This window comes from Prionailurus viverrinus, chromosome F2 (genome assembly GCF_022837055.1).
Source record: "Prionailurus viverrinus isolate Anna chromosome F2, UM_Priviv_1.0, whole genome shotgun sequence".
Taxonomy (NCBI): Eukaryota; Metazoa; Chordata; class Mammalia; order Carnivora; family Felidae; genus Prionailurus; species Prionailurus viverrinus.
This window is the reverse complement of record NC_062578.1, coordinates 1,206,591-1,220,323: the sequence shown is the minus strand read 5'-3', so window position 1 is coordinate 1,220,323 and position 13,733 is coordinate 1,206,591. Positions and strand designations below refer to the sequence as shown.

General features: G+C 38.7%; 1 protein-coding gene across 1 annotated transcript in view; it reads right to left on the bottom strand.

Annotated features, from left to right (window-relative positions):
- Positions 1 to 13,733, bottom strand: part of UBE2V2 (ubiquitin conjugating enzyme E2 V2) — a 58,428-nt gene that overhangs the window by 22,968 nt on the left and 21,727 nt on the right. The gene's annotated exons all lie outside the window — the stretch shown is intronic.

Sequence of the window (13,733 nt, the reverse complement as noted above, 5' to 3'; positions counted from 1 at the left end):
TTTAAAAAAGCACTAGAGGGCACAATTTTTTTCAAGAATGCTGAAGCAGCCCCATCCATGGCCCCCAGTCAGTCTCCTTTCTTGTCCTCATCCCTAACTAGAGGGTCTTACCTCTCCCCATGTCAGCATGGGGTGTCATCATCCCTTGGGGAGCTCCTTGATTTGAGAATAACTCTCCTTATGGATAGAGCAGTTTCCTAGGACCCACCCTTCACCTCTGGGCCCAACCCAGCAAATTTTGCACGATCCACTAGCCCTTCTCATAGCTCCCCCTCTTTAGACTTCATCACCCCTACTTTATTTCTAAAATCTTAACACAGAAGTTTGCCTCTCTGCCCAGAACCTAGCATTTCACAGTTCTCACTCCTTCGTCCTCAACAGACCTGGTCTTTGCCACCATTGTGACTTCCAACCCCTGGAATCCAACCATGATTCTTCCAACTGACCACAACCTTTCTTACAATTACTGGTCTCACGTCTCCAAAGAACAGACCTTGTGTTCTTTCATGTTCTCAAAAGCATCTAGATTGAAACATCCCCCAGCCCCACCACACAAGTCTTGAAAAAATTAGGTAAATGCCCTCAGAAGCTTCTCTTTGGCTCTAGAGCTTGTGCACATGTGGCCGTGCACTCTCTCTCTCATGCATGCACACACACGATTATGATTTTTTTTGGGGGGGGGGGTGGTGGGATGACATCTCTTCTAAAGTGGCCATCATTTTGTATAACTTCTCTCTTGGTGAAACCAAAACATCTTTCACTTACTAATTGACAGTAATCCTTCTGGACATGTAACGAAAAAGCAATAAAAATACTGTAAATTAAAAGAACACTAGCCATTTTGTGCTTCAAGAAAAAATGCTTGAAAATCTTGGGCCACAGAAATACAGAGCTTTTACAAATCACAAAAAAAAAAAAACCCCACAAAAATAGCCATTATTACAACTACTATGATTATTAAAACCATTTGTTGAGCATATATTGTGTTCTATTTTAAATAAATCATCCCCTTTAATCCTAAAAGCACCCATTTTACAGTTGTGGAAACTGGGCTATGAAGAAGTTATGTCACACAGCTGTAAGAGGCAGATCCAGTACTGAAGTCCAGTTTTCTAGACCAAAGTCACTTTTACATCAAGTCACACAGCAGTACAAACTACACAAGTGGCATATCCTGTCACAGATCTAGAAATCAGACTGCCCAGGTCCAGATCTGCTAACCACTTAACATGTGACTCCCAGCCCTGCTTTCTCACCCGTAAAACTGAGGTAACAATAGTTCCTACCTCACAGAATCACTGTGAAAATTAAACAAGGTAATCCACCTTAAACACAATAAATGTTGACTATGATGACCATTTTAGTGTTTGTATTAGATGGAATTACATAAAACTTCCATTAGCCTCCATCTATGCTACGTGAGAATAAAAGCTCTTTATTCTTTAAAAGAATATTCTATATATGAGAATATAGTCTATGTATTAGAATATACTTTATGAAATGATATATATACTCTATAAAAGCTCTAAAAACTGTAGGGTGGCCCCTAGAAATTTTACCCTAAGCTGTTAGTTTCTATTCACCTAACATCGGGACAGCTGCTATTTTCCTGTAGCTTATACAGTCATGACCTCCACAATGCATTGCTACTGAATTCCTTTTTAAAATAACCTTAAATCAGCTTGATTATCCTTACCATTTAAAGCCATTCCCCAAGAATTATTCTAAAAAAATTTTTTTTGATGTTTTTATTTATTTTTGACACAGAGAGAGACAGAGCATGAGCAGGGGAGGGGCAGAGAGAGAGGGAGACACAGAATCTGAAGCAGGCTCCAGGCTCCTAGCTGTCAGCACAGAGCCCGATGCGGTGCTTGAACTCAGGAACCGCAAGATCATGCCCTGAGCTGAAGTCGGACATTTAACCGAACTGAGCCACCCACACGCCCCTCCCCAAGAATTATTCTAAATTTGCATTGAATTCTGTTGATTTATAAACAATTCAATCAAGTGACCTTTATGAGCATCCAAAACTACAAAAGGGACTAGAAAATTAAGGTTTCTTCTTACATAAGTGCCGTAAAAGTGATAAAGATAGTTACTACTAAACTTTTCACCATTTCTTTATATTGCATTTTGGGAAAATAATTGTAAGATTAATAGATAATTACTGATAGTACTAACATTTAAAAAATTATAGCAGCTAAGACGATTTTGCTTTTAAAGACAAAAAAATACAAGATTAACACTGAGTCATATTTTCAAATTCAGGGTTAGAGTACTCCGGTTTTATTTCAACCAACCACTAATATCTGTGAGGAAATAAAAGCCACAAGGTGGGGATGTTACTCCATGAAAATTGAAGTATTTACGTAGACTGCCCTCTGGATCTCTTGCCATATATGAGCCTTTTTCTATAGTTCTACTTGTCTTTTTCCTGTATGTCTGTGTGTGTTATTAAGTTTAAACTATTTTGTTCTGTTAGTCTTGAATCTTCATTAAAAGAAAAAAAAAAAAGTCACCCATAAATCCACCCTTCCTAGCTGAAGCTTTTAAAATGATGTCAATTTTTGGTTCAGAAGAATACCAAAGATCATCCAGTCCAAAACCTAATACTTTAGAGGAAATAAAATTATCACCAGTAAAAGTGGAGTGATAATCCTAAAGTCACTTAACTATTAATTGACAAACCAAGTCAAAAACCTCTAGGCTTCTCCACTAATCTAGTTTCTTCTTTATAGTACATTACAATGAACCTATACTCCTGGGAAATAAGACCAAAAATAATGACATTCATAACCAAAACTCTGAATGCAAACAAACGCATTCTAGAAAAATGCTTCCAGTTTTAAATGTGAAAGATATCAAATTGCACATCACTTGCCTTTAATTCCCATGATACCAAAAATAAAGGCATAAAGACTGCCAAATAAAGCCCAGAATGAATCTTGTCATGCAATGTTTATTAAGAAAAAAGATTTCCCAACTTTAACGCATACATTTTGACCTTTTTCAAGTTACAAGGAAAAAAAGGCTAAGAACTTGAATAGTAATAAATCTATCCAACCAGCCATACAAACATGAGAAACAACAGCAAAGCAAATTTACTATCAGTTTGCAATTAATCATCTAAATTAAGTAAGTTCTACCACAAAAAAAAGACAAGAGGTGGTATAGTTTTAGAGAGGGCAGTATAAATTCCAGTTCTACCTGATGGTGAACATTCTAAGATGTACAAAAGCCCCTAAAATTAAAAAAATAATTATTGTTACCATTTTAGTGTATTTCTCTTCAGATTATTTTCCATACAAAATATATGGCTTCCATGCTTTTTTCCCCAAAATGAGTTCATGCCTCAAAGTTTTGTAACTTCCTTTTCCCCCTACCTACGAACTTATTTCTGTGGCAAACATAATCAGGTGCCATCTTAAAATGCCCCAATGAATAATATTAGTCTTGCTTGGGGGGCAGGAATAGGAAGACTTGACTAGGGGAATCATCACCTACTCAAAACTTAAAGGAGGGGTGCCTGGGTGGCTCGGTCGGTTGGGCATCCGACTTCGGCTCAGGTCATGATCTCACTGTCCATGGGTTTAAGCCCTACATCGGGCTCTGTGCTGAAAGCTCGGAGCCCGTTGCATGCTTTAGATTCCGTCTCCCTCTCTCTCTGCCCCTCCCCCACTCAAGCTCTGTCTCTGTCTCTCTCAAAAACAAACATTACAAAAAGAATTTTTTGAATTAAAGGAAAATATCTGTAGAAATGGAATAAACGTTTTCTGTTTTATGTGCTTTCCAACCCTCCTCTAGCTGATCCTCACAAACACCCAGGTCCCAGGTTGGCTATGGGTCCCTTCCCCTCACCCCACTACCCAGAGGGTCTACAAGGTTAAGGAAGAGAGTGTATGGGGCACGTGTGCTGCGGGATGTGGCCAAGGCTGCTTACGTGTCCCCTGCAGAGTCCTTGGGCATGGATTTCAACAAACATGAGTGGACACACTGTTAAGATGGAATTCATGAAAAGCCCCACCTTTGATTTTAGTTCTCTGATTCTGCCCCACCCTGGGAGTTCTGAGTTCTCAACCCCCAACAAGCTGACTTGATTAAAAATAACATATTTACTGAGCACCTCCCATGAGACAAACATTTGCTAAAAGCTTTACAGGCAGAAGTCCTTCATTAAATCACCTCGTAAGCTGATATAACATCACCATTTCACTAGATAAGAAAATTAAGGCTTAAATTATTAGGCTGAACCTTATAAAATCAAAGTACAGTTATTCAGGCATCTTTTTAACCAAAAGAAAGAGAAATCTCGTAAAATTCAATCTAATTACATGGCGAGTAAGTCAGGGTTGAAGCTCTTAGCCAGTATTCTCCACTGCCTACTCATGGAACCTACTAGTCCCGAATGGAGCTCCTTTCCCTACCTCCTGCTAATCTGTCCCCAATCCATGCAAATCTAATAGGGATGAGGGACACATCTTGACCAAGTATGTAAGCAACTCTGGTCAAATACATACTGTTCCAAACTCCATTAAAAGGACTCTTCCCAGGGGTGCCGGGTATCTCAACCGGGTAAGCACCCAATCCTTGATTTGGGCTCAGGTATTGATCTCATGGTTCGTGAGATTGAGCCCCACTTCCAGTTCTGCGCTGACAGCACGGGGCCTGCCTAGGATTCTCTCCCTCTCTCTCTGCCCCTCCTCCGCTCACGCAGGGCTGGGGCTCCTGCTCGCTCCTTCTCTCTCTCTCTCTCAAAATAAATACACATTACGGAAAAAAAAATCTCTCTGTATGTCACATACTAGGCACGCTAAAAGCAAAATACTCCTATCCAGGGAAATAACACAGCACTTTATATTTTTCAAATTACTTTCTCATACTGCCACCTATCTGAATATAAAAAAAGTCTTTTTGAGGTACGATGGGCAGCTATACCCACATTTTACAAAGACCAAAGACATAAAGTAACTTATTCAAGACCACTGCAAGCTAGTAGCTTACTCAAAACTAAAACTCAGCTTTCCCAACACAGGTACAAATTGTCACCGTACACTGCATCTCAAAAGCCATAAAACTTTCTTCATTTTTATTCTTTTAAAGTGAGCCCAATGTGGGGCTTGAACTCACGACCCCGAGATCAAGAGTCACATGCTCTACCAACTGAGCCACCAGGCACCCCAGAATCCAGAAAACAAAAAACAAAGCAAGGGGTGCCTGGGTTGAGGGCATCAGTCAGTTGAATGTCTGACTCTTGGTTTTGGCTCGGGTCATGATCCCAAGGGGTCGTGGGATCAAGCCCTGCATCCAGCTCAGCACTGAGTGTGGAGATCCCCTCTCTCCTTCTTCCCCTCTCCCTACTTGTGCTCTCTCTCCCTTTCTAAAATTAAAAAAAAAAAAAAAAAAATTAAAATTAAAGCCCCATGAATTAAAAAAAAATGTAGGGAGATTACAGAATATGTACAACTTAAAATAAAATACATATTTTCCAAACACGACTCGTTGTTGAAATTTGCCATAAGCAAAAATATTGTAAAGGAAGTGTTAAAATTTAAGTCCAAGAAATTTATGGTTTTGCAGTGCTTAAAATCATAATTAATAAAAACATTTATAAAAGCTCTCTGAATAATACTTCACAATTTTCCAGAAATTTAAGAGTCAGATATTTGTTGAGTTTTAACATTATTATCTATCTTAATGGGACAAAAAATTATGAAAACACCATGTAGAGAAACACACATAAAACACCAAAGTATCAGGAGACCTATATTCTGTCATCCATTCACTATTGTATTAATTCATGCCTTCACTCAATAATCATCTGACTGCTACCAGATGCAGTTACTATAATAGACGCTTGAAACCAGGAGACTAAAAGCTTAGTTTGCTCTCAAGAAGTTTACGAACTAGGACAGGAAGATGATTAAAGAGACAGCACAATACAATGTGAAAAATCCTCTGGAATTATCTAGAAAGGACAACTTACCCCAAAAGAAGGGACAAGGAAAGTCTCCTAAAAGAAGAAACTCACCAGATGCACCATAAAGAACAGAAACCATCCAGGGTGAAGAATGGGTGAAAATATGTAAGACGTCAGTGGAGAAAAATTACAAAATATAAGTAAAGAACATCAAAAACCTGAATAAATAAAGCAATCAGCCTACATGACAAACTTATTGCAAAGGTTAAGTACTCAAATTAGAGATTCTTTCCATGTAAACTGAAATTCAAATAGCATTGTTCCTGGAACTTGACAAACAGTCCTAATATTCTTCTGGCAAGAGTTTGGAGAAAATTTTTAAAGAAAAAGAAAACAGAAGAAATAATTTCCCTAGATATTAAGATTTTCTCATCAGCCAAAGAAACTAACATAATGTGAAATTAGACTAACAGACTAATGGGGAGGAGCCCCAAAACAGATACATGCACATATGAACAGGATATATATACTCTGAAAACTACAGAAGACTTATGAGAGAAATTGAAGAGGGCACAAAACAGTGGAAAAGCATTCCAGGCTCATGGGCTGAAAAAATGAACACTGTTAAAATGCCTATACTACCCAAAGCAATCTACACATTTAATGCAATCTCTATCAAAATAACACCAGCATTTTTCACAGAACTAGAACAATCCTAAAATTTGTATGAAACCACGAAAGACCCCAAATAGCCAAAGCAATCCTGAAAAAGCAAAACAAAGCTGGAAGCATCACAATTCCAACTTCCAAGCTGTATTACAAAGCTGTAGTCATCAAGATAGTATGGTACCGTCACAAAAACAGACACATAGATCAATGGAACAGAACAGAAAACCCAGAAATGGACCCACAACTATATGGTCGACTCATCTTTGACAAAGCAGGAAAGGACATCCAATGGAAAAAAGACCATCTCTTCAACAAATGGTGTTGGGAAAACTGTACAGCAACATGCAGAAAAATGAACCTGGACCACTTTCTTACACCATACACAAAAATAAATTCAAAATGGATGAAGGAACTAAACGTGAAACAGGAAACCATCAAAATTCTACAGAAGAACACAGGCGGCAACCTCTTTGACCTCAATTGCAGCAACTTCTTACTAGACACATCATCAAAGGCAAGGAAAACAAAAGCAAAACTGAACTATTGGGACTTCAGGATAAAAAGCTTCTGCACAGCAAAGGTAACAATCAACAAAACTAAAAGGCAGCCTATGGAATGGGAGATACTTGCGAATGGCATATCTCATAAAGGGTTAGTATCCAAAATCTATAAAAAACTTATGAAACTCAACACCCAAAAAACCCAGTTAAGAAATGGGCAGAAGAGATGAATAGACATTTTTCCAAAGAAGACAACTAGATGGCAACAGACACATGAAAACATGCTCAACATCATTCATCATCAGGGAAATATAAATCAATACCAAGATGAGATACCACCCCCTGCCTGTCAGAATGGCTAAAATCAACAACAAAGGAAACAACAGATGTTAGTGATGATGCGGAGAAAGGGGAACCCTCTTCCACTGTTGGTGGGAATGCAAAGTGGTGCAGCCACTCTGGAAAACAGTATGGATGTTCCTCAAAAAGTCAAAAATAGAACTACCCTACAATCCAGCAATGGCACTACTAGGTATTTACCCAAAAGATACAAAAATACAGATTCAGAGAGGTACTGCACCCCTGTGTTTATAGCAGCAGTATCGACAATAGCCAAACTATGGAAAGAGCCCAAAACTCCAACAACTGATGAATGGATAAAGAAAATGTGGTATAAATATATACAAGGGAATATTACTCTGCTATCAAAAAAAAGTGAAATCTTGCCATTTGCAATGATGTGGATGGAGCTAGAATGTATCATGCTAAGGGAAATAAGTCAGTCAGAGAAAGGGAAATATATGATTTCACTCATGTGGAATTTAAGAAACAAAACAGATGAACAGAAAGGTTAGAAGGAAAGAGGGGGCAGGAAACAAGGGTGGTGGCGGGGGGGTGGGGGGGCAGGAAACAAGGCTCTGAGCTGTTAGCAGAGCCCGATGCCCACAGTTTGTTCTCTATCATTAAGAATCTCTTAATGGCTCAGTCAGTTAAGGATCCAACTTTGGCTCAGGTCATAAAAGATTCTTAATGATAGAGAACAAATTGTGGATTGATTGGGTAGATGGGTGATGGGTGTTAAGGAGGGTGTACTTGTGATGAGCACGGGGTGTTGTATGTAGTGATGAATCACTGAATTCTACTCCTGAAACCAATATACTGCACTGTATATAAACTAAATAAGAATTTAAATAAAAATTTGAAAAAAATAAAAAATTATTATTAAACCTGCTAATATCAATAACCAGTTCCTTGAACAAGCAGTAAATGGCCACACACATATTTATGACAATAAATGAATTATACATATTTAGACATGAAATACAAATGATAAAACAAGCAAAAAAATAAGAAAATTTGTAAAAAAAAAAATTCACACTGAAAAATGATGAAATTATACACTCCTCAAAATTTAACTTAAAAAATGCTAAACACAATGCTGGTAGAATTATGGGAAATTTTCATTTATACATAATTATACATTCCTGGAAATCAATTCCATATTGCTCAAGAGGTAATCTGATAAAATATAACAAGAATTTTTTATTCATATGTTCTGACTTCAAATTTCACTTTGTGAAATTCACCCTCAAGGAGTGTGGACTGCCTCCAAACAGCTATGAACAATTTTTCTCCCTCCAGGCACAGCCCCCTACCCCATCAAGGGATAGAGACTATCTCCCATCCCCTTGAATCTGGTATGGCCTTGCCACTTATTTTGACAGAATATGGTAGAAGCGATGCTGGTGCAGTTGTGGGAGGCCTGGTAGCTTCTGTTTAGCTCTCTTGGGAGCCAACCACCAATTACGACACTACTAGGATATGAAGAAGCCAACCAGGCCAGAGAATGGCCACTCCTAATTGAATCAAGGCACCTGGGCAACAGGCCCAGCCCATCATCATGTGAGACCAGCAGAACCACCTCGTCGATGAGAAATCATGAGAAAGAACGAATCACTGTTTGAAGCCACTAAGTTTTGAAGTGATTTGCTGTTTAAGGACAAAGATGAGAAGGGCAGGTGGAAAAGTAGTTTAGAAGTGCAAAAACTCAAATTGGCATATATTCAGGTAACTACATCATACATTTAAAATATTATATAAAATCATTTTCAAATTCATGAATTATATCCCACAGCGAACATCATCTTTAATGGAGAAAAACTGAGAGCTTTCCCCCTGAGGTCAGGAACAAGACAAGGATGCCTACTCTCACCACTGTTATTTAACATAGTACTGGAAGTCCTAACCACAACATTCAGACAACAAAAAGAAATGAAAGGCAACCAAATTGGAAAGGAAGAAATAAAACTTTCATTATCTGCAGATGACATGATACTCTATCAAGACAACCTGAAAGACTCCACCAAAAAACTGCTAGAACCAATACATGAATTTAGTAATGTCACAAGAAACAAAATCAATGTACAGAAATCTGTTGCATTTCTATACACCAATAATGAAGCGGCAGAAACAGAAATTAAGAAAACAATCCCATTTACAACTGCACCAAAAATAAGATACCTAAGAATAACCCTAACCACAGAGGTGAAAGACCTGTACTCTGAAAACTATAAAACACTGATGAAAGAAATTGAAAATGGCACAAAGAAACAGAAAGACATCCCATGCTCATGGATTGGAAGAACAAACACTGTTAAAATGTCCATACTACCCAAAGCAGTCTACGTGCAATCGCTATCAAAATACCAACAGCATTTTTCATGGAATTAGAACAAACAATTCTGAAATGTGTATGGAACCACAAAAGACCCCGAATAGCCAAAGCAATCTTGAAAAAGAGAAACAAAACTGGAGGAATCACAATTTAGGTTTTCAAGTTATATTACAAAACTATACTAATCAAAAACAGTATGGTACTGGCACAAAAATAGACATAGATTAATCCAACAAAATTAGAAAAACAGAAATAAACCCACAACTATATGGTCATTTCATCTTTGACAAAGCAGGAAAGAATATCCAATGAAAAAAAGTCCCTTCCAGAAATGGTGCTGGGAAAACTAGACAGCAACATGCATAAGAAAGATATTAGACCACTTTCTTACACCATACACAAAAATAATTTCAGAATAGATTCAAGACCTAAATGTGACACCTGAACCCATAAAAATCCTAAAAGAGAACACAGGTAGTAACTTCTTTGACATCGGCTGTAGCAACTTTTTTCTAGATATGTCTCCTCAGGCAAGGGAAATAAAAGCAAAAACTATTGGGACAACATCAAAATAAAAACCTTCCATGCACAAAGGAGACAATCAACAAAATTAAAGGCAACCTATGGAATGGGAGAAAATATGTGCAAATGGCGTAACCAATGTTAGGACCCAAAATATACAAAATAACTTAACAAAACTCAACACCCAAAAAACAAATACAGTAAAACCTTGGAATGCAAGTAACTTGTTCTGCAAAGTGTTTTGCAAGACAAGAAAACATTTCTAATAAATTTTAATTTGATAAACGAGCAATGTCTTGCAATACAAGTAGTACATGACACTGAACGTCACATAATCAATCACAACTGAGCCAATGGTTCTTGAAATTTGCTTTGATATATGAAGACTTTGGATTACAAGCATCTTTCCAGAAGGAATTATGCTTGTAAACCAAGACTTTTCTGTAATCCAATTTAAAAATGGACAGAAGAGGGTGCCTGAATGGCTCAGTCAGTTAAGCTTACGACTCTTGATTTCGGCTCAGATCATGATCCTGCGGTTGGTGGGACGGAGACCAAGTCGGGCTCCGCACTGACAGTACAGAGCCTGCTTGAGATTCTCTCTCTGCCCTTCCCCCACACTCTCTCTCTCAAAATAAATAAACTTAGACAAAAATGGATAGAAGACATGAAGAGATATTTCTCCAAAGAAAACATACAGATGGGCAACAGATACATGAAAAGATGCTCAAAAATCACTTACCATCAGGAAAATACAAATCAGAAGTACAATTAGATATCACCTCACACCTGTCAGAATGGCCAAAATTGGCAAAAGAAACACGTGTTGATAAGGATATGGTGAAAAACTCTCTTGCACTGTTAGTGGGAATACAGACTGCTGCAGCCACTCTGGAAAACAGTACAGATGTTCCTCTAAAAGTTAAAAATAGAACTACGCTATGATCAGCAATTGCACTACTGGGTATTTACCCAAAGAATACAAAAACACTAATTCAAAGGGATACACGCACCCCTATGTTTATGGCATCATTATTTACAACAGCTGCGATACGGAAGTAGCCCAAGTATCCATCGATTGATAAATGGATAAAGAAAATGTAAAAGAGAGACAGAGAGAGGTAATGTGGTATTATCCAGCCATAAAAAAGAAGTCTTGCCATTTGCAAAAACGTGGAGCCAGAGAGTATTATGCTAAGCAAAACAAGTCAAAGAAAGACAAATAACATATGATTTCACTTATTATGTGGAATTAAGAGGCAAACAAGCAGGGGAGCCTGGGTAGCTCAGTCGGTTAAGCCTCCGGCTTTGGCTCAGGTCATGATCTCATGGTTCGTGGGTCTGAGCCCCGAGTCGGGCTCTGTGCTGGCAGCTCAGAGCCTAGAGCCTGCTTCAGAGTCTGTGTCTCCCTCTCTCTCTCTCTGCCCCTCCCCCCTTTCTCTCCCTCTCTCTCAAAAATAAATAAATATTTTTTTTAAAAAACAAGAAACAAACAAGCAAATGGGAAGTAAAAAGGAGAGAGAAACCAAGAAACAAGAGAATCAAGTTCTCTTAACTATAGAGAACAAACTGATGGTTACCAGATGGGAGGTGGGTGTGGGATGGGTGAAATAAGTGATGGGGATTAAGGAGTGCACTTGTTGTGATGAGCACCAAGTGACATTTGGAATTGCTGAATCACTACATTGTACACCTGAAGCTAATACAACACCGTACATTTACTAACTGGAATTAAAACAAAAACTTAAAAAAAATAAAGTACATGAATTATATTAACTGTATAAACGAAAAAACAAATCTAGTAACACATACACATTGCTAATATTTAACAGAAACTTTCATATGTTCATCAATATGGACCCAAAGATAGGCTACAACTGGGGCTTTAAATTCACTAGGCCTTTTTACCTTACAATGTTATTAACAGCAGAATACTTTAGAAAAGTAAATGAAATCATCCAGTGTGATCACTTTATTAACCTGTATTTTGAATTCCTAGCTGCGAAGGCCTCACCATTCATTATCTCTGACCATCCATTCAGCAAAGGAACAAATCTGACTGAATCATTAATCCTTATTCACACTTCTTTGCTCAGGAAAACCCATCCCACAATTGTAAATGGGCCTATAAACCCCACTAGCTTTTCAAAACCAACAATCACAACCCACTATAAATACTATCAACAAGAATGATGTCAAAAAGATCAAGAATACAGAATTACTGACATCAAGGCATATAAATTACATTTAGAACACTTCAGAACTGAATATTCATCAGACAGTATGAGCTGACACAAATACTGATTTAATATTAAAAATATTTACAGATAAGTCTCAGAAATAATCAAAATATTCTGTTTAGTTTTTGAGAGAGAGAGAGGGAGGGAGAGAAATCATCCCAAGCAGTCTCCACACTGCCAGCACAGAGTCCGAGCAGGGCTAGAACTCACGAACCATGAGATCATGACCTGAGCCGAAATCAAAAGTTAGATGCTTAACCTACTGAGCCACCCAGGCGACCCAAAAATAAGAATATTCTTTTGTTGAAATAAAGACTTATCATGTACAGTAATTTTAACTTTTGTCTCTATTTCAAGAAACTGCAGGAGATTAAAAATGATTTCACTAAAGGGGAGGAACCAAGATGGCGGAGCACCATGGAAGTTTTTTTTGCGTCTCATATCCATGAAATACAGCCATATCAACATGAAACCATCCTGTACACTTAGAAAACTGATTTCAGGATTAACACAACAATCTGCACAACCTGAACCACAGAACTCAGCAAGTATGCGGTGCAGAAGTGAACTGGGGGAGAGAGAAGCCACGGAGGGCAGGGAGTTGTTTTTGCTTGTGAAGAAAGGACAGAGACGGGCAGAGAGTACGGGAAAAGCACCCCTCCCCCCAAAAGCAGCTGGAGAAAAAGTGGAAAATTGGAAAAACAGCCACAGGGAATGAACTAAAATGGGAGAACAGAGAAAGGAGAGGGTTTAAATTCCACTAAGACTATATAAACAGAGAGAGCGCAGAGTCTGAAACTCCGCAGCTCCATACGTGCCAATGCTCTGGTGGGAAGGGGAAATCCCCAGAAGCAGAGTGAGGTCCAAGAGTCTTCGGGCCACACAGGAAGAGGCAGTTCCCCTGCTGGGAAGACATTTGGTAGAGGCTTTACAACCCCTGAACAGGCAAAGGTGCCAGCAGACCCTGGAAAACAACCACATTCGCTGGTGCTGAAACAAGGTCAGTAAGAGTGAAGCCAGGTGCCAGATGTGTGTTGAGATTTGTCACAATCCCTGAAACGCTACCACTACACGATCGCGTGAACATTTCCTGGGGCAGGCAGGCACCCAGCCGCAGTCTCTGGGCATCAGCAGCAGCACAGTCCCGAGAACGTTCCTGGGTGCAGCCAGCACCCAGCCATTGCTCAGTGAGACCCGCCCCCAGAAGTTTG